Source organism: Ranitomeya imitator, chromosome 1, assembly GCF_032444005.1.
Source record: "Ranitomeya imitator isolate aRanImi1 chromosome 1, aRanImi1.pri, whole genome shotgun sequence".
Taxonomy (NCBI): Eukaryota; Metazoa; Chordata; class Amphibia; order Anura; family Dendrobatidae; genus Ranitomeya; species Ranitomeya imitator.
In genome coordinates this window covers 328,602,989-328,621,654 of record NC_091282.1, presented here as the reverse complement: position 1 = coordinate 328,621,654, position 18,666 = coordinate 328,602,989, and positions in this window count along the sequence as shown.

Sequence of the window (18,666 nt, the reverse complement as noted above, 5' to 3'; positions counted from 1 at the left end):
CGCAGTCGTGGCTGGGCACTGTAGATCTTGAGGCAGGCAAGGTAGTGAGTGATAACGGAAGGAATTTCATGGCTGCCATCTCCCTTTCCCAACTGAAACACATTCCTTGCCTGGCTCACACCTTAAACCTGGTGGTGCAGTGCTTCCTGAAAAGTTATCCGGGGTTATCCGACCTGCTCCTCAAAGTGCGTGGACTTTGCGCACATATCCGCCGTTCGCCTGTACACTCCAGCCGTATGCAGACCTATCAGCGTTCTTTGAACCTTCCCCAGCATCGCCTAATCATAGACGTTGCAACAAGGTGGAACTCAACACTGCACATGCTTCAGAGACTGTGCGAACAGAGGCGGGCTGTTATGTTTTTGTGGGAGGATACACATACACGGGCAGGCAGTAGGATGGCAGACATGGAGTTGTCAGGTGTGCAGTGGTCGAAGATTCAAGACATGTGTCAAGTCCTTCAGTGTTTTGAGGAATGCACACGGCTGGTTAGTGCAGACAACGCCATAATAAGCATGAGCATCCCCCTAATGCGTCTGCTGATGCAAAGTTTGACGCACATAAAGGATCAGGCGTCTGCACCAGAGGAAGAGGAAAGCCTTGATGACAGTCAGCGATTGTCTGGTCAGGGCAGTGTACATGACGAGGTACCGGGCGAAGAGGAGGTGGAGGATGAGGAGGATGATGGGGATGAGTATATTTTTAATGAGGAAGCTTTCCCGGGGGCACGGGAAATTGGTGGCGTGGCAAGGCCGGGTTCTGGTTTTTTGAGGGACACAAGTGACATAGATTTGCCTGCAACTGCCCCTCAACCAAGCACAACCGCAGATTTGACAACGGGAACTTTGGCCCACATGGCGGATTATGCCTTGCGTATCCTCAAAAGGGACACACGCATTACAAAAATGATGAACGATGACGATTACTGGTTGGCCTGCCTCCTTGATCCTCGCTATAAAGGCAAATTGCAAAATATTATGCCACATGAGAACTTGGAACTAATATTAGCAACAAAACAATCAACTCTTGTTGACCGTTTGCTTCTGGCATTCCCTGCACACAGCGCCCGTGATCGTTCTCACACGAGCTCCAGGGGCCAGCAGACCAGAGGTGTTAGAGGGGCAGAAATCAGAAGTGGCGTTGGCCAGAGGGGTTTTCTGACCAGGTTGTGGAGTGATTTTTCTATGACCGCAGACAGGACAGGTACTGCAGCATCAATTCAAAGTGACAGGAGACAACATTTGTCCAGTATGGTTACAAACTATTTTTCATCCCTTATCGACGTTCTCCCTCAACCGTCATTCCCATTTGATTACTGGGCATCCAAATTAGACACCTGGCCAGAATTGGCAGAATATGCATTGCAGGAGCTTGCTTGCCCGGCAGCTAGTGTCCTATCAGAAAGAGTATTCAGTGCTGCAGGTTCAATACTAACAGAAAAAAGGACTCGTCTGGCTACCCAAAATGTAGATGATCTAACCTTCATTAAAATGAACCACAACTGGATTTCAAAATCTTTTGCCCCACCCTGCCCGGCTGACACCTAGCTTTCCTATGAAAAGGTCTTGCCTGTGGACTATTCTGAATGACTTTTCCAATCTCGTAATTTTCTTCACCTGATTGTCCAGCATACGACATGTTTCCACCTCACGAAATGGCCAAACTCCCCACACGGGGCCGTGCTATCGCCACTTTGCGCTTGGACCCTTGAGAGTGCTGTTTGTCTGAAGAGGTGGGTGTGGCCGCTTTTGGTCGACGGCACTGCCACTGGGTCCCTCATAGTACAATAAAGTGTCTCTGGCGGTGGTGGTGCGCACCCAACGTCAGACACACCATTGTAATATGAGGGGCCCTGTGCCTGTACCGCCGGCCACAAGACAGTTCCCCCCCCCAGCTCAAACAGTGCTCTACCACTAGCAAAATTATCTCTCACAGCTTCACCAATGTGTAGTCTAGGCGCTGACATCCTTCAATGCCTGGCACTGACAATACCATTGTTTTGACATTTTTGTTATGTTAGGCCTTCGAAGCCTGTCTGCGGTCCCTTCTTTCTACAACTACTACACTGACCAGGCCACTGCTGGCCGTGTTACCCTGGAACCAATTTAAAAGTGCCTACAGTCAGCCCAATTTTGTTATGTTAGGCCTTCGAAGACTGTCTGCCGTCACTCCTTCCACTAGACTTCCACTGACCATACACTGCTGCCCATGTACCCCTGGAACCAATTTAAAGTGCCTACAGCCAGCCCAATTTTGTTATGTTAGGCCTTCGAAGCCTGTCTGCGGTCACTCCTTCCACTAGACTTCCACTGACCAGACCACTGCTGCCCGTGTACCCCTGCAACCAATTTAAAAGTGCCTACAGCCAGCCCAAGTTTGTTATGTTAGGCCTTGGAAGCCTGTCTGCGGTCACTCCTTCCACTAGACTTCCACTGACCAGACCACTGCTGCCCGTGTACCCCTGGAACCAATTTAAAAGTGCCTACAGCCAGCCCAAGTTTGTTATGTTAGGCCTTCGAAGCCTGTCTGCGGTCACTCCTTCCACTAGACTTCCACAGACCAGACCACTGCTGCCCGTGTACCCCTGGAACCAATTTAAAAGTGCCTACAGCCAGCCCAAGTTTGTTATGTTAGGCCTTGGAAGCCTGTCTGCGGTCACTCCTTCCACTAGACTTCCACTGACCAGACCACTGCTGCCCGTGTACCCCTGGAACCAATTTAAAAGTGCCTACAGCCAGCCCAAGTTTGTTATGTTAGGCCTTGGAAGCCTGTCTGCGGTCACTCCTTCCACTAGACTTCCACTGACCAGACCACTGCTGCCCGTGTACCCCTGGAACCAATTTAAAAGTGCCTACAGCCAGCCCAAGTTTGTTATGTTAGGCCTTCGAAGCCTGTCTGCGGTCACTCCTTCCACTAGACTTCCACAGACCAGACCACTGCTGCCCGTGTACCCCTGGAACCAATTTAAAAGTGCCTACAGCCAGCCCAAGTTTGTTATGTTAGGCCTTCGAAGCCTGTCTGCGTCCCGTTCTTTCAACTACAACTACACTGACCAGGCCACTGATGGCCGTGTTCCCTTGGAACCAATTTTAACTTGCCTACAGCCAGCCCAATGTTAGGCCTTTGATGCCTGTCTGCCGTCACTCCTTCCACTAGGCCTCCACTGACCTGTCTATTGCTGCCCGTGTACCCCTTGAACCAACATCATTAAATATAAAAAAAATTAATTTGATTATAAAAAATAAGATCGTGTTGAGATCTCAAATGCAGACATTTTAACAATCAAAACAAACACACAACAAATATCTGGAACTGTACTACAAAGGTCCAACAGCTACAATTTCTTTCTCCTGCAAGAAGTTAACTGAAAGTTTTTTTGAGTTGTTAACACAGATATGGCATCCACCGAGTGTTGTCCTGTCGCGTCTCCTTTAAATTATTTCCAATAAGATGTTAAACTATTAATTTAATAAAATCAATAATTAAAAAAATAATTGAGTAAGTCAAAAGCACATTGCAAATAAACATTAATTACAAATCAAGAAGCATGGCGCGTCCGAGGGTGAGTAGATACCGAATAAGAATATAATCACCCTCGGACGCGCAATGCTTATTTACAACAGCCTTCCTTCCTAAGAATCAGCCCTTCCGTGGTGTAGAGAGAGGTTGTGTTACACTCCAAGGTGTTCCCCAGGTTGCCTTTCCTGAGCTTCGATCTTCCGGCTCTCGTTTAGTAGCTGTTGGAAACTACGCTGCATTAGGCCTACTAATTGTGTATGGGTGAAACAGTGGCGCATCTGCGGTCCCTCCTTCCACTAGGCCTCCACTGACCTGTGTACTGCGGCCCGTGTACCCCTTGAACCAACCTAATAAAATATTTAAAAAATTAATTTGATTATAAAAAATAAGATCGTGTTGAGATCTCAAATGCAGACATTTTAACAATCAAAACAAACACACAACAAATATCTGGAACTGTACTACAAAGGTCCAACAGCTACAATTTCTTTCTCCTGCAAGAAGTTAACTGAAAGTTTTTTGGAGTTGTTAACACAGATATGGCATCCACCGAGTGTTGTCCTGTCGCGTCTCCTTTAAATTATTTCCAATAAGATGTTAAACTATTAATTTAATAAAATCAATAATTAAAAAAATAATTGAGTAAGTCAAAAGCACATTGCAAATAAACATTAATTACAAATCAAGAAGCATGGCGCGTCCGAGGGTGAGTAGATACCGAATAAGAATATAATCACCCTCGGACGCGCAATGCTTATTTACAACAGCCTTCCTTCCTAAGAATCAGCCCTTTCGTGGTGTAGAGAGAGGTTGTGTTACACTCCAAGGTGTTCCCCAGGTTGCCTTTCCTGAGCTTCGATCTTCCGGCTCTCGTTTAGTAGCTGTTGGAAACTACGCTGCATTAGGCCTACTAATTGTGTATGGGTGAAACAGTGGCGCATCTGCGGTCCCTCCTTCCACTAGGCCTCCACTGACCTGTGTACTGCGGCCTGTGTACCCCTTGAACCAACCTAATAAAATATTTAAAAAATTAATTTGATTATAAAAAATAAGATCGTGTTGAGATCTCAAATGCAGACATTTTAACAATCAAAACAAACACACAACAAATATCTGGAACTGTACTACAAAGGTCCAACAGCTACAATTTCTTTCTCCTGCAAGAAGTTAACTGAAAGTTTTTTGGAGTTGTTAACACAGATATGGCATCCACCGAGTGTTGTCCTGTCGCGTCTCCTTTAAATTATTTCCAATAAGATGTTAAACTATTAATTTAATAAAATCAATAATTAAAAAAATAATTGAGTAAGTCAAAAGCACATTGCAAATAAACATTAATTACAAATCAAGAAGCATGGCGCGTCCGAGGGTGAGTAGATACCGAATAAGAATATAATCACCCTCGGACGCGCAATGCTTATTTACAACAGCCTTCCTTCCTAAGAATCAGCCCTTTCGTGGTGTAGAGAGAGGTTGTGTTACACTCCAAGGTGTTCCCCGGGTTGCCTTTCATGAGCTTCGATCTTCCGGCTCTCGTTTAGTAGTTGGTGGAAACTACGCTGCATTAGGCCTACAAATTTGGTATGGGGTGTAGAGACAGGTTGTGTTACACTCCAAGGTTTTCACCAGGTTGCCTTTCCTGAGCTTCGATCTTCATGCTCTCGTTTAGTAGGTGTCGGAAAGTAGGCTGCATTAGGCCTACAAATTGGGTATGGGGTGGAGAGAGATGGTGTGTTACACTCCAAGGTGTTCCCCAGGTTTCCTTGCCATTGCTTCGGTCTTCCGACTCTCGTTTAGTAGTTGTAGAAAAGTACACAGCATTAGGCCTACAAAATGGGTATGGGGTGGAGAGAGATGGTGTGTTACACTCCAAGGTGTTCCCCAGGTTGCCTTTCCTGAGCTTCGATCTTCATGCTCTCGTTTAGTAGGTGTCGGAAAGTAGGCTGCATTAGGCCTACAAATTGGGTATGGGGTGGAGAGAGATGGTGTGTTACACTCCAAGGTGTTCCCCAGGTTTCCTTGCCATTGCTTCGGTCTTCCGACTCTCGTTTAGTAGTTGTAGAAAAGTACACAGCATTAGGCCTACAAAATGGGTATGGGGTGGAGAGAGATGGTGTGTTACACTCCAAGGTGTTCCCCAGGTTGCCTTTCCTGAGCTTCGATCTTCATGCTCTCGTTTAGTAGGTGTCGGAAAGTATGCTGCATTAGGCCTAAAAAATGGGGAATGGGGTGGAGAGAGATGGTGTGTTACACTCCAAGGTGTTCCCCAGGTTTCCTTGCCATTGCTTCGGTCTTCCGACTCTCGTTTAGTAGTTGTAGAAAAGTACACTGCATTAGGCCTAAAAAATGGGTATGGGGTGGAGAGAGATGGTGTGTTACACTCCAAGGTGTTCCCCAGGTTGCCTTTCCTGAGCTTCGATCTTCATGCTCTCGTTTAGTAGGTGTCGGAAAGTAGGCTGCATTAGGCCTACAAATTGGGTATGGGGTGGAGAGAGATGGTGTGTTACACTCCAAGGTGTTCCCCAGGTTTCCTTGCCATTGCTTCGGTCTTCCGACTCTCGTTTAGTAGTTGTAGAAAAGTACACAGCATTAGGCCTACAAAATGGGTATGGGGTGGAGAGAGATGGTGTGTTACACTCCAAGGTGTTCCCCAGGTTGCCTTTCCTGAGCTTCTATCTTCAGGCTCTCATTAAATTGTGGTTAAATGGAACAACTGCATTTGGCGTACTAGTTGGTTTGGGGCCTACTATCGGTGTCTGCCACTCCTTGCTGTTCTCCTGGTTTCCTGTCCTGAAATACCATTTTCAGCCTCTCGTTAAGTAGTTGTTAATGTTAGACTGCATTTGGCCTACTAGTTGGGTTGGGGCCTACTATCGGTGTCTGCCACTCCTTGCTGTTCTCCTCCACTGAACAAAGCTGTGCCGCCTGTTTACTACGGTTGCCAATTTTGAACTGCATTTCGACTACTTACTGATTTGGCCCTACTCTCTGTGTCAGCCTCTCATTCCAGTTGTCCTCCACTGCAATGCCCCCTGGTTATTCCTGTGTTACCAATTTTGAACTGCATTTAGCCCACTTTCTTCTTTGGGCCTATATCTGTGTTTCCACTTCATCGTGCCCATTGCCCAGCCAGTGATAGATGAGTCTGCTGGTACATTGACCCATAACGCAACATTCCCCGTGCACGCTACACAACAACATTGTGACCCTGCTGAAAGTCAGGTTGCTCTTCCCGCATACCATACCACCTTACACGGGGACAAAGAGGAAGGTGCAGATGAAAGTGCAGGTTCCTTCATCAGGTGGGGGGAGGAATACTAGTTGGCGACGTCACTGGCACAGGGCCTCTCATAGTACGCAAAAGTGTTGCTGCCGGTGGGAGGCGCCCCCGCCGTGCAAACACACCGCTGTACTTTGAGGGGCCCTGTGCCAGTGCCAATGCCAACGAGTGGGCCCCCCCTGCTTGCTCAGGTTCACAGCACTTGCAAAGTTGAAATACTTACCTCTCCCTGCTCCACTGCCGTGACGTGGTCCAGATTTCCTGGGCCCACTAATTACTTGAACCAGCCCTACCCCCCACAACTTTAGCCAAATGACCCCCAATTTCAAATGCCTTCCAATTATTATAAGGTAAATTACGCTTGACAAGCTTCATTAAGAAGAATGGATGGTTTTGACATTAAAATGGGCACTCTAGGTGTTTTCCTGGCCCCCACTCACTGCCGACTATGCTGCCCCATTGACTTGCATTGGGTTTCGTGTTTCGGTCGATCCCGACTTTACGTCATAATCGGCCGATTTCACTCGACCCGACTTTGGACATAGTCGGGTTTCGCAAAACCCGGCTCGACTCTAAAAAGGTCAAGGTCGCTCTACTCTATTCACGGGTCCATGTGGAGGTGGACTGTGACGGCTCCTGCAGAGATGATTCTGAGGAACTTGTGTAAGAGGAGGAGTCAATGCGTACAGACTGGATTCCTGCAATCCTTGGAGTGGGCAGGACACGTCCTGCGCCACTCGCACGATCTGTACCTGGCTCAACAACATTAACCCAATGGGCAGTGAGGGAAACGTATCACCCCTGTCCATGCTGACTGGTCCACGCATCGGTGGTGAGGTGGACCTTGCTACTGACGATGTTCAGTAGCGCATGTTTTATGTTTCCCTCAACATGCCTGTGCAGGGCAGGGACAGCTTGCCTGCTGAAGTAAAAGCGGCTGGGCATCTTGTACTGTGGGACTGCCAATGCCATCAAGTCACGGAAGCTGTCAGTCTCCACCAGCCTGAATGAGAGCATTTCCAGGGACAACAGTTTGGCAATGCCTGCATTCAGAGCCTGTGCTCGGGGGTGGTTGGCCGAGAATGCCCGCCTTTTCTCCCATGCCTGTACTACCGATGGCTGTAGAGTAGACTGGGAGTGTGAGGATGACTGGGAAGGTGGTGCTGTGGGTGGAATTACACAAGGTCTCTGGACAACAGTGCCAGAGGTTCTTCCATGGCGATCCTGGGAGGAAGCCAAACCAGCTGTGCGTGAGCTGGAGGAAGAGGCAACACGAGCTGAAGAGGTGGTAGCTGCCGCTGTTGGTTGGCCTACATCTTCAGTGTGTTTCTGTAACTCCACCGCGTGCCTGGTCCGCACATGTTTCCACATATTTGTGGTATTGAGGTTGCTGACATTTTTCCCTCTTTTTACTTTATGATGACACAGCTTGCATTTGACAAAACAAATGTCATCTGCAACTGTGTCAAAAAAGGACCAGGCACTGCAAGTGTTGGGAGCGCCCTTTTTGGCTTTGGAAAGAGACAGGCTCCTAACGGGTGCCAAAGTGGAGGCTACAGGCTCCGCAGTCTTCCCCCTCCCTCTCCCTCTTTGGCCCGTTAGGGGAATCTCTTCCTCAGAGCTGCTCCCACCACCTTCCTGTTCCTCACGCCACGATGGGTCAACGACCTCATCATCTCCACTACCCTCTGCCACCAACTGCTCCTCCTGGGTAGTCTCGGCAGCACAGTACGCACCAAAAAGTGGCACCTGAGTTTCATCATCAGATGCGTACTGCGCTGTGGTCACCGGAGCCACTGGCCCACCCGCCTCTTCAGAGTCAGAGAGACAAAGCTGTTGGGCATCACTGCACACTGCCTCTTCTTCCATTTCTCCAATGCTGCTTGGCTGGCCCCCTGTTTCCAAGCCAAGAGATTCAGAGAACAGAAGTAGAGACGGCTCCTGTCCTGGGCTCTCTGACTGCCTGGTCAATTTGGCAGGTGGTGAAGAGACAGATGGCTGCTCTCCAGTGCTCTGTGCCTGAGAGGATGTGGCACTAACTGAAGTCGATGCCGAGGCGTTAGCTGCCATCCACCCGACAACGGCTTCAATTTGGTCTTCACGCAGCAGCGGTGCACGGCGCTCTCCGACAAAGCTGCGCATGAAGGACTGTTCCCTGCTGAAACTGAGTGACGACGAGTCACCGGTGCCCGCAGCAGGCACAGAATCACCATGTCCTCTCCCTGCTCCTCTCCCTGCTCCGGCCCACACCCACGCCCACGTGCCTTACTCCCTGCCCTCTTCATCTTGGTTGACAGATAAAGATAAGCAGAAAAGTAATAAGGCCTTAGTGTGCTTATTCCTGAAATGCTCCTCCTAAAAGGTGTAAGAAACACTAATGTTGTAACGTGTGGACTAAACTTTATTATTTTTCAAATGTGGCCTACACAAGTGTTAAGTTGTGTTTGGTGAACTTTCCTTTTTTTTTCTTCTGCAGATCGGACTACAGAGCAAGTTTAACTCACACGGGGACCGTGCAGACAGCCGTAAACGGCGCTGCAAGGCCCAAAAACCCTCCTCTAGGTTATCCTATGTAGTGTTCTTCCACTATTTAGCTGGAGACAAGTGGAAAGACACTAATAGGAAATTTTTTTTTAAAATTTTAAACAGGCTGCACTATTTGAAAAAAAGGAAAAAAATTTTCAAGGTATGAGGCAGTAACGCACCCTGAGTAGTGTTGAGCGATACCTTCCGATATCGGAAAGTATCGGTATCGGATAGGATCGGCCGATATTCAAAAAATATCGGATATCGCCGATACCGATACTCGATCCCAATGCAAGTCAATGGGACCAAAATATCGGAATTAAAATAAACCCTTTCTTTCCTTGTAGGTTCAATCTACATGAAGGAAAACAACTAAGAATAATGCAGGATGTATTTGGGGAGGTGGCGGAGACATTAAAGTCATAGAGGTTTAGCCCAATCAAATAGAATAGCATGTTTTTTTTTTTTAAAGACGTTCGGAGTGACAAAGATATTGACTATGTAAATTTTTTTTTTATTTTGTCAGATATTGATGTTTCACTATTCCACGCCCTTCCCCTTCTTTTTTTTTTACTTTTCCCACACTTTCATCTTCATCATCATCAGCATCTTTGACATCAACTTCTTCTTCACCTTATTCATCTTCTTCTTCATCCTTTACCTTTTTTTTTTTTTTTATTACATTCTTCATATTCATTTTATTCAACTATTATTATTCTTCCTATTCTACATATTCATTTTATTCAACTGTTATTATTCTTCCTATTCTACTTCTTCATCATATTCTCATTTGTGACAGGCATTCCCGTAGTTGTTATCTATAAAAGTTGGAAGATTACACCTTCCGTTCTGCCAGTCACAAAAGTTACATTTGTCCGCGTTCAGTTTGGCCTGCAGCATCAGGCTTTATCCAGGGGCACAACGAGGAGGAACGGACTCACCCCCATACACTGCTTAGTCTTCTTCTGCATATAATTTAGATAATATCTTTTGCTCTGATATTAAGTGTTATGCTTAATGTTCTTCTGCTCTTTGTTCTGCAGCCTCTTGTTCTTCTGCTTCTCGGTCTTCCATGTCGTCGTCTCCAGGGTCGTCATCTCCAGTGTCGTCGTCTCCGCCGTCGTCATCTCCGCCGTCGTCTCCGCCGTCGTCGTCGTCGTCATCGGGGTGGTCTTTCTGGTCGTCGACATTAGGGTCTTCAACTTGGAAATGTAGCAGAAGGTACAAGAAGGCAGAGAAAATGCCAAGAACCAGCTGATGGAACTGGAACTCGGATGGCTACCCGAAGGTTCAAGAGCCTATGGAACTACCGAGGACCAGCTGACGTTACTGGAACCCGGTTACTAAGCAGGAGGTACCCGTGCTAAAAAGCACTACCAAGGACCGCCTGACATTGGCGGAACTCGGATACCCAGAAGGAGGCACCTAAGCCAAAGGCTCTGCCCGGAACCAGCTGACGGTACTGGAACCAGGATGGGGAGCAGAAGGTACAAGAGCAAAAGACACTGCCGAGAACCAGCTGACGGTACTGGAACCCGGATGGGTAGCCGAAGGTCCAAGAGCCAATGGAACTACCGAGGACCAGCTGACGTTACTGGAACCCGGTTACCATGCAGGAGGTACCCGTGCCTGAAAGCACTACCAAGGACCACCTGACGTTGGTGGAACTTGGACACCCAGAAGGAGGCACCTAAGCCAAAGGCTCTGCCCAGAACCAGCTGACGGTACTGGAACCAGGATGGGGAGCAGAAGGTACAAGAGCAAATGACACTGCCGAGAACCAGCTGACGGTGCTGGAACCAGGCGGTGGACCCGAAGGCCCACAGGAGAGGAGAGAACATCTAGGCCGGGCAGCCGCAGTTACCGAACCCCAACAGTCCTACAGGGGGAGCTGGGCCTACTGGCACTACAGAACCAGCCTTGGCTACCAATTCATGCAGCCCACATAGGAAGCTCCTAAACTGGAGGCACCCTGGAGTTGGCTAACCCGACCGCAACACGACGGGGCAAGCATAGGCGTCTCAGCGAGCTTGACACAACCTGGAAACAGTTGACGGTGCTGAAACCAGGTTTGGCACGAGGGAGTACCTGTGACAAAAACACTGCCGAGAACCAGCTGGTGGTGCTGGAACCCGGATGCGTTGCCCCAGTGTGCAAGAGCCAATGGCACGACCGAGGACCAGCTGACGGTGCTGGAACCCGGTTACTAAGCTGTAGGTGCCCGCGCTTAAAAGCACTACCAAGGACCGCCTGACGTTGGCGGCACTCGGATATCCAGGTGGAGGCACCTAAGCCAAAGGCTCGGCCCGGAACCAGCTGACGGTGCTGGAACCAGGCGGTGGACCCGAAGGCCCACAGGAGAGGAAAGAACAGCTAGGCCGCGAGGCAGCCGCAGTTACCGAACCCCAACAGTCCTACAGGGGGAGCTGGGCCTACTGGCACTACAGAACCAGCCTTGACTACCAATTCATGCAGCCCACATAGGAAGCTCCTAAACTGGAGGCACCCTGGAGTTGGCTAACCCGACCGCAACACGACGGGGCAAGCATAGGCGTCTCAGCGAGCTTGACACAACCCGGAAACAGGTGACGGTGCTGAAACCAGGTTTGGCACGAGGGAGTACCTGTGACAAAAACACTGCCGAGAACCAGCTGGCGGTGCTGGAACCCGGATGCGTTGCCCCAGTGTGCAAGAGCCAATGGCACGACCGAGGACCAGCTGACGGTGCTGGAACCCGGTTACTAAGCTGTAGGTGCCCGCGCTTAAAAGCACTACCAAGGACCGCCTGGCGTTGGCGGAACTCAGATACCCAGGAGGAGGCACCTAAGCCAAAGGCTCGGCCCGGAACCAGCTGACGGTGCTGGAACCAGGCGGTGGACCCGAAGGCCCACAGGAGAGGAGAGAACAGCTAGGCCGCGAGGCAGCCGCAGTTACCGAACCCCAACAGTCCTACAGGGGGAGCTGGGCCTACTGGCACTACAGAACCAGCCTTGACTACCAATTCATGCAGCCCACATAGGAAGCTCCTAAACTGGAGGCACCCTGGAGTTGGCTAACCCGACCGCAACACGACGGGGCAAGCATAGGCGTCTCAGCGAGCTTGACACAACCCGGAAACAGTTGACGGTGCTGAAACCAGGTTTGGCACGAGGGATTACCTGTGACAAAAACACTGCCGAGAACCAGCTGGCGGTGCTGGAACCCGGATGTGTTGCCCCAGTGTGCAAGAGCTAATGGCACGACCGAGGACCAGCTGACGGTGCTGGAACCCGGTTACTAAGCTGTAGGTGCCCGCGCTTAAAAGCACTACCAAGGACCGCCTGGCGTTGGCGGAACTCGGATACCCAGGAGGAGGCACCTAAGCCAAAGGCTCGGCCCGGAACCAGCTGACGGTGCTGGAACCAGGCGGTGGACCCGAAGGCCCACAGGAGAGGAGAGAACAGCTAGGCCGCGAGGCAGCCGCAGTTACTGAACCCCAACAGTCCTACAGGGGGAGCTGGGCCTACTGGCACTACAGAACCAGCCTTGACTACCAATTCATGCAGCCCACATAGGAAGCTCCTAAACTGGAGGCACCCTGGAGTTGGCTAACCCGACCGCAACACGACGGGGCAAGCATAGGCGTCTCAGCGAGCTTGACACAACCCGGAAACAGTTGACGGTGCTGAAACCAGGTTTGGCACGAGGGAGTACCTGTGACAAAAACACTGCCGAGAACCAGCTGGCGGTGCTGGAACCCGGATGCGTTGCCCCAGTGTGCAAGAGCCAATGGCACGACCGAGGACCAGCTGACGGTGCTGGAACCCGGTTACTAAGCTGTAGGTGCCCACGCTTAAAAGCACTACCAAGGACCGCCTGGCGTTGGCGGAACTCGGATACCCAGGAGGAGGCACCTAAGCCAAAGGCTCGGCCCGGAACCAGCTGACGGTGCTGGAACCAGGCGGTGGACCCGAAGGCCCACAGGAGAGGAGAGAACAGCTAGGCCGCGAGGCAGCCACAGTTACCGAACCCCAACAGTCCTACAGGGGGAGCTGGGCCTACTGGCACTACAGAACCAGCCTTGACTACCAATTCATGCAGCCCACATAGGAAGCTCCTAAACTGGAGGCACCCTGGAGTTGGCTAACTCGACCGCAACACGACGGGGCAACGCATAGGTGTCTCAGTGAGTTTGACAGTACCCGGAAACAGCTGACGGTGCTGGAACCAGGCTGGGCACGAGGGAGTACCCGTGACAAAAACACTGCCAAGAACCAGCTGGCGGTGCTGGAACCCAGATGCGTTGCCTATTAAAGATTGTCTTCCTAGAGCCCCAACTAGCGGTGTTGGAGCAAAGGGTAAGCAGGGGGAGCAGAGTGTAGGCCGAAGCCTGAACTGGAGGCAGCTTTGTGTCTGCGTTGCGTTTGCAGGACACTTTGCCGGCTACACACTGGGGGAACAGCTGGCGTTGCTGAACCCCACTAACACAATGGCGGGTGTTTTTCTCTGTGCAGCTAGCACTTCCGGGCAAAAACTAGCGATGTTAGAGCCCGTGGTGAAGCAGGAGGAGGAGGAGAGGAGCAGAGCGTAGGCCGAAGCCTAGTTGAACCAATTTCAAAGGAAACCTTTAACCCCCCCTCAGGTGTTACAAAGTACAAGAGACACACCTTGTGCAGTATTAATGCTGCACAAGTGAAAGGTTGCTCTATTAATTAGTCTACTTGCACACGCTGAATGAAAGACGTACACAATTTAGCCCATTGTACAGTCAAACTGTAGTGGATGCGTGACTTGGCTTTTTAAGGAGACGCAGCACAGGTGTCCCAAATAACGCCTTGGTGCTTGGCGCTGCTTCCTGAGCGTTGTTATTTGCTGTACAGGAGTCTGCGCTCTTGTGTTATCCCTTGGCAATGCCCTGTTAGCGCTGCCCGTCTTATGACCTCATTTCATGTTGGCCGGTGCGGTTAACGATGGCCATTAATCCCAGACCCACAGTGCCTTTTCATAAAGTCACACTGCGGTGCTGGGATTCGTGGCCTTGAGCAGTAAATATTTTCGCCGCTCACACACGTCCTTACACCTGCTTCAGACTGGGCGGCCTCTGCTGATCCCTTATCGCATGCCGCGGCCATGAGGCTGCACAGTCTGAAGAAGGCGGAAGGAGATGAGTGACGACACGCGAACATATGCACTGCTCGTGCCCATAAACCACACCCTCGCTGACAAAATAAATAAGAAACCGAGGGGCGTTGTTTGGAGCAGGGCGGACGCACAGGCACAGCCAGCTAACCAATGATGTCAAAAGACGGGAAGCGCTACCAAGGCTGGTGCTGCGTATCATTAGAAAGGAAAGTCACACCTCAGGGACAGTGGAATGGTCTCAATGAGACACATTTTGTACGTGTTGAGTTCCACGTGGGCAAGTAGAAAAACTCAGCCACCTTGTACAAATGCAGCAGTACTGCTGTACAAGGTGGCTGTTATACATAGAAACACCTGGGGGTGGTGGGCAGGCTTCCTTCAATTTCATTTCATGTGCCTGCGTGGAGTTTGCAGGTCACGTTGCCGGCTACACAGCAGGGGAACAGCTGGCGTTGCTGAACCCCACTAACACATTGGCTGGTGTTTTTCTCTGTGCAGCTAGCACTTCTGGGCAAAAACTAGCGGTGTTTGAGCCCAGGGGCAGCAGCAGGAGGAGAGGAGCAGAGTGTAGGCCGAAGCCTGCACTGGTGGCAGCTTTTGGTCAGTTGTGCCAGCGTGGCTTGTGCTGGACACGATGCCGGCTACACAGCAGGGGAACAGCTGGCGGTGCTGAACCCCACTAACACATTGGCTGGTGTTTTTCTCTGTGGAGCCAGCACTTCCGGGCCAAAACTAGCGGTGTTTGAGCCCAGGGTCAGCAGGAGGAGGAGAGGATCAGAGTGTAGGCCGAAGCCTAGTTGAACCAATTTCAAAGGTAACCTTTAACCCCCCCTCAGGTGTTGCAAGGTACAAGAGCCACACCTTGAACAGCATTAATGCTGCACAAGTCAAAGGTTGCTCTATTAATTTTGCTCCTTGCACACGCTGAATAAAACACGTACACTATTTAGCCCATTATACTGTCAAACAGTAGTGGAGGCGTGACTTGTCTTTTTAAGAAGACGCAGCACAGGTGTCAAAATTTACACCTAGGTGCTGGGCGCAGATTCCTTAGCGTTCTTATTTGCAGTACAGGAGACTGCGCTCTTGTGTTATCCCTTGGCAATACCCTGTTAGTGCAGGCCGTCTTATGACCTCATTTCATGTTGGCCGGTGCGGTTAACGATGGCCATAAATCCCAGACCCACAGTGCCTTTTCATAAAGTTACACTGCGGTGCTGGGATTCATGGCCTTGTGCAGTAAATATGTTCGCCGCTCACACATGTCCTTACACCTGCTTCAGACTGGGCGGCCTCAGCTGATCCCTTATCGCCTGCCACGGCCATGAGGCCGCACAGTCTGAAGAAGGCGGAAGGAGGGGAGTGAAGACAGGCGAAGATATGCACTGCTCGTGCCCATCAATCACACCCTCGCAGTCATAATATATGAGACAACGAGGGGCGTTGTGTCGGGCAGGGCGGACGCACAGGCACAGCCAGCCAACCAATGATGTCAGAAGACGGGCAGCGCTAACAATGGGGGTGATGCGTGTCATTAAAAAGGAAAGTCACACCTCAGGGACAGTTGAATGGTCTCAATGAGACACATTTTGTACGTGTTGAGTTCCACGTGGGCAAGTAGAAAAAGTCAGCCACCTTGTACAAATGCAGCAGTACTGCTGTACAAGGTGGCTGTTATACATAGAAACACCTGGGGGGGTGGGGCCTGGTTCCCTTTAATTTCAGTTCAGGTGCCTGCATGGCGTTTGCAGGACACGTTGCCAGCTACACAGCAGGGGAACAGCTGGCGTTGCTGAACCCCACTGACACATTGACTGGTGTTGTTCTCTGTGCAGCTAGCACTTCCGGGCAAAAGCTAGCGGTGTTTGAGCCCAGGGGCAGCAGGAGGAGGAGAGGAGCAGAGTGTAGGCCGAGGCCTGCACTGGTGGCAGCTTTTGGTCTGTTGTGCCAGCGTGGCTTGTGCTGGACACGATGCCGGCTACACAGCAGGGAAACAGCTGGCGTTGCTGAACCCCACTAACACAATGGCGGGTGTTTTTCTCTGTGCAGCTAGCACTTCCGGGCAAAAACTAGCGGTGTTTGAGCCCAGGGGCAGCAGGAGGAGGAGAGGACCAGAGTGTAGGCCGAAGCCTAGTTGAACCAATTTTAAAGGTAACCTTTAACCCCCCCCTCAGGTGTAGCAAGGTACAAGAGCCACACCTTGTGCAGCATTAATGCTGCACAAGTAAAAGGTTGCTCTATTAATTTTGCTCCTTGCACACGCTGAATAAAACACGTACACTATTTAGCCCATTATACTGTCAAACAGTAGTGGAGGCGTGACTTGTCTTTTTAAGGAGACGCAGCACAGGTGTCCAAAATAACACCTTGGTGCATGGGCGCAGCTTCCTGAGCGTTGTTATTTGCTGTACAGGAGACTGCTCTATTGTTATCCCTTGCCCATGCGCTGTGAGCGCTTCCTGTCTTCTGACCTGATTTCATGTCGGCCGTTGCGGTTAGCGATTGACATGAATCCCAGACTCACAGTGTGTTTTCAAAAAATCACACTGCGTGGCTGGGATTCGTGGCCTTGTGCAGTAAATATGTTTGCCGCTCACACATGTCCTTACACCTGCTTCAGACTGGGCGGCCTCATCTGATCACTTATCGCATGCCGCGGCCATGAGGCCACCCAGTCTGAAGAAGGGGGAAGGAGATGTGTTGACACAGGCAAACATATGCACTGCACATGCCCATCAATCAAACCCTCGCTGTCCAAAAAAATAAGACACCGAGGGGCGTTGTTTCGAGCAGGGCAGACGCACAGGCGCAGCCAGCTAACCAATGATGTCACAAGACGGGAAGCGCTACCAAGGGTGGTGCTGCGTATCATTAGAAAGGAAAGTCACACCTCAGGGACAGTGGAATGGTCTCAATGAGACACATTTAGTACGTGTTTAATTAAACGTGGGCAAGGAGAAAAAGTCAGCCACCTTGTACAAACGCAGCAGTACTGCTGTACAAGGTGGCTGTTATACATAGAAACACCTGGAGGGGTGGGGCCTGGTTCCCTTTAATTTCAGTTCAGGTGCCTGCATGGCGTTTGCAGGACACGTTGCCAGCTACACAGCAGGGGAACAGCTGGCGTTGCTGAACCCCACTGACACATTGACTGGTGTTGTTCTCTGTGCAGCTAGCACTTCCGGGCAAAAACTAGCGGTGTTTGAGACCAGGGGCAGCAGGAGGAGGAGAGGAGCAGAGTGTAGGCCGAGGCCTGCACTGGTGGCAGCTTTTGGTCTGTTGTGCCAGCGTGGCTTGTGCTGGACACGATGCCGGCTACACAGCAGGGGAACAGCTGGCGTTGCTGAACCCCACTAACACATTGGCGGGTGTTTTTCTCTGTGCAGCTAGCACTTCCAGGCTACAACTGGCGGTGCTATAGCCCAGGGTCAGCAGGAGGAGGAGAGGAGCAGAGTGTAGGCCGAAGCCTGCACTGGTGGCAGCTTTTGGTCTGTTGTGCCAGCGTGGCTTGTGCTGGACACGATGCCGGCTACACAGCAGGGGAACAGCTGGCGGTGCTGAACCCAACTAACACATTGGTGGGTGTTTTTCTCTGTGCAGCTAGCACTTCCAGGCTACAACTGGCGGTGCTATAGCCCAGGGTCAGCAGGAGGAGGAGAGGAGCAGAGTGTAGGCCGAAGCCTGCACTGGTGGCAGCTTTTGGTCTGTTGTGCCAGCGTGGCTTGTGCTGGACACGATGCCGGCTACACAGCAGGGGAACAGCTGGCGGTGCTGAACCCAACTAACACATTTGGGGGTGTTTTTCTCTGTGCAGCTAGCACTTCCAGGCTACAACTGGCGGTGCTATAGCCCAGGGTCAGCAGGAGGAGGAGAGGAGCAGAGTGTAGGCCGAAGCCTGCACTGGTGGCAGCTTTTGGTCTGTTGTGCCAGCGTGGCTTGTGCTGGACACGATGCCGGCTACACAGCAGGGGAACAGCTGGCGGTGCTGAACCCCACTGACACAATGGTGGGTGTTTTTCTCTGTGCAGCCAGCACTTCCGGGCCTCAACTGGCGTAGTTAGAGCCCAGGGTCTGCAGGAGGAGCAGAGTGTAGGCGGAAGCCTACTTGAACCAATTTCAAAGGTAACCTTTAACCCACCCTCAGGTGTTACAATGTTGAAGAGCAACACCTTGTGCAGCAGTAAAGCTCCACAAGTTAAAGGTTGCTCTTTAAGTTTTGC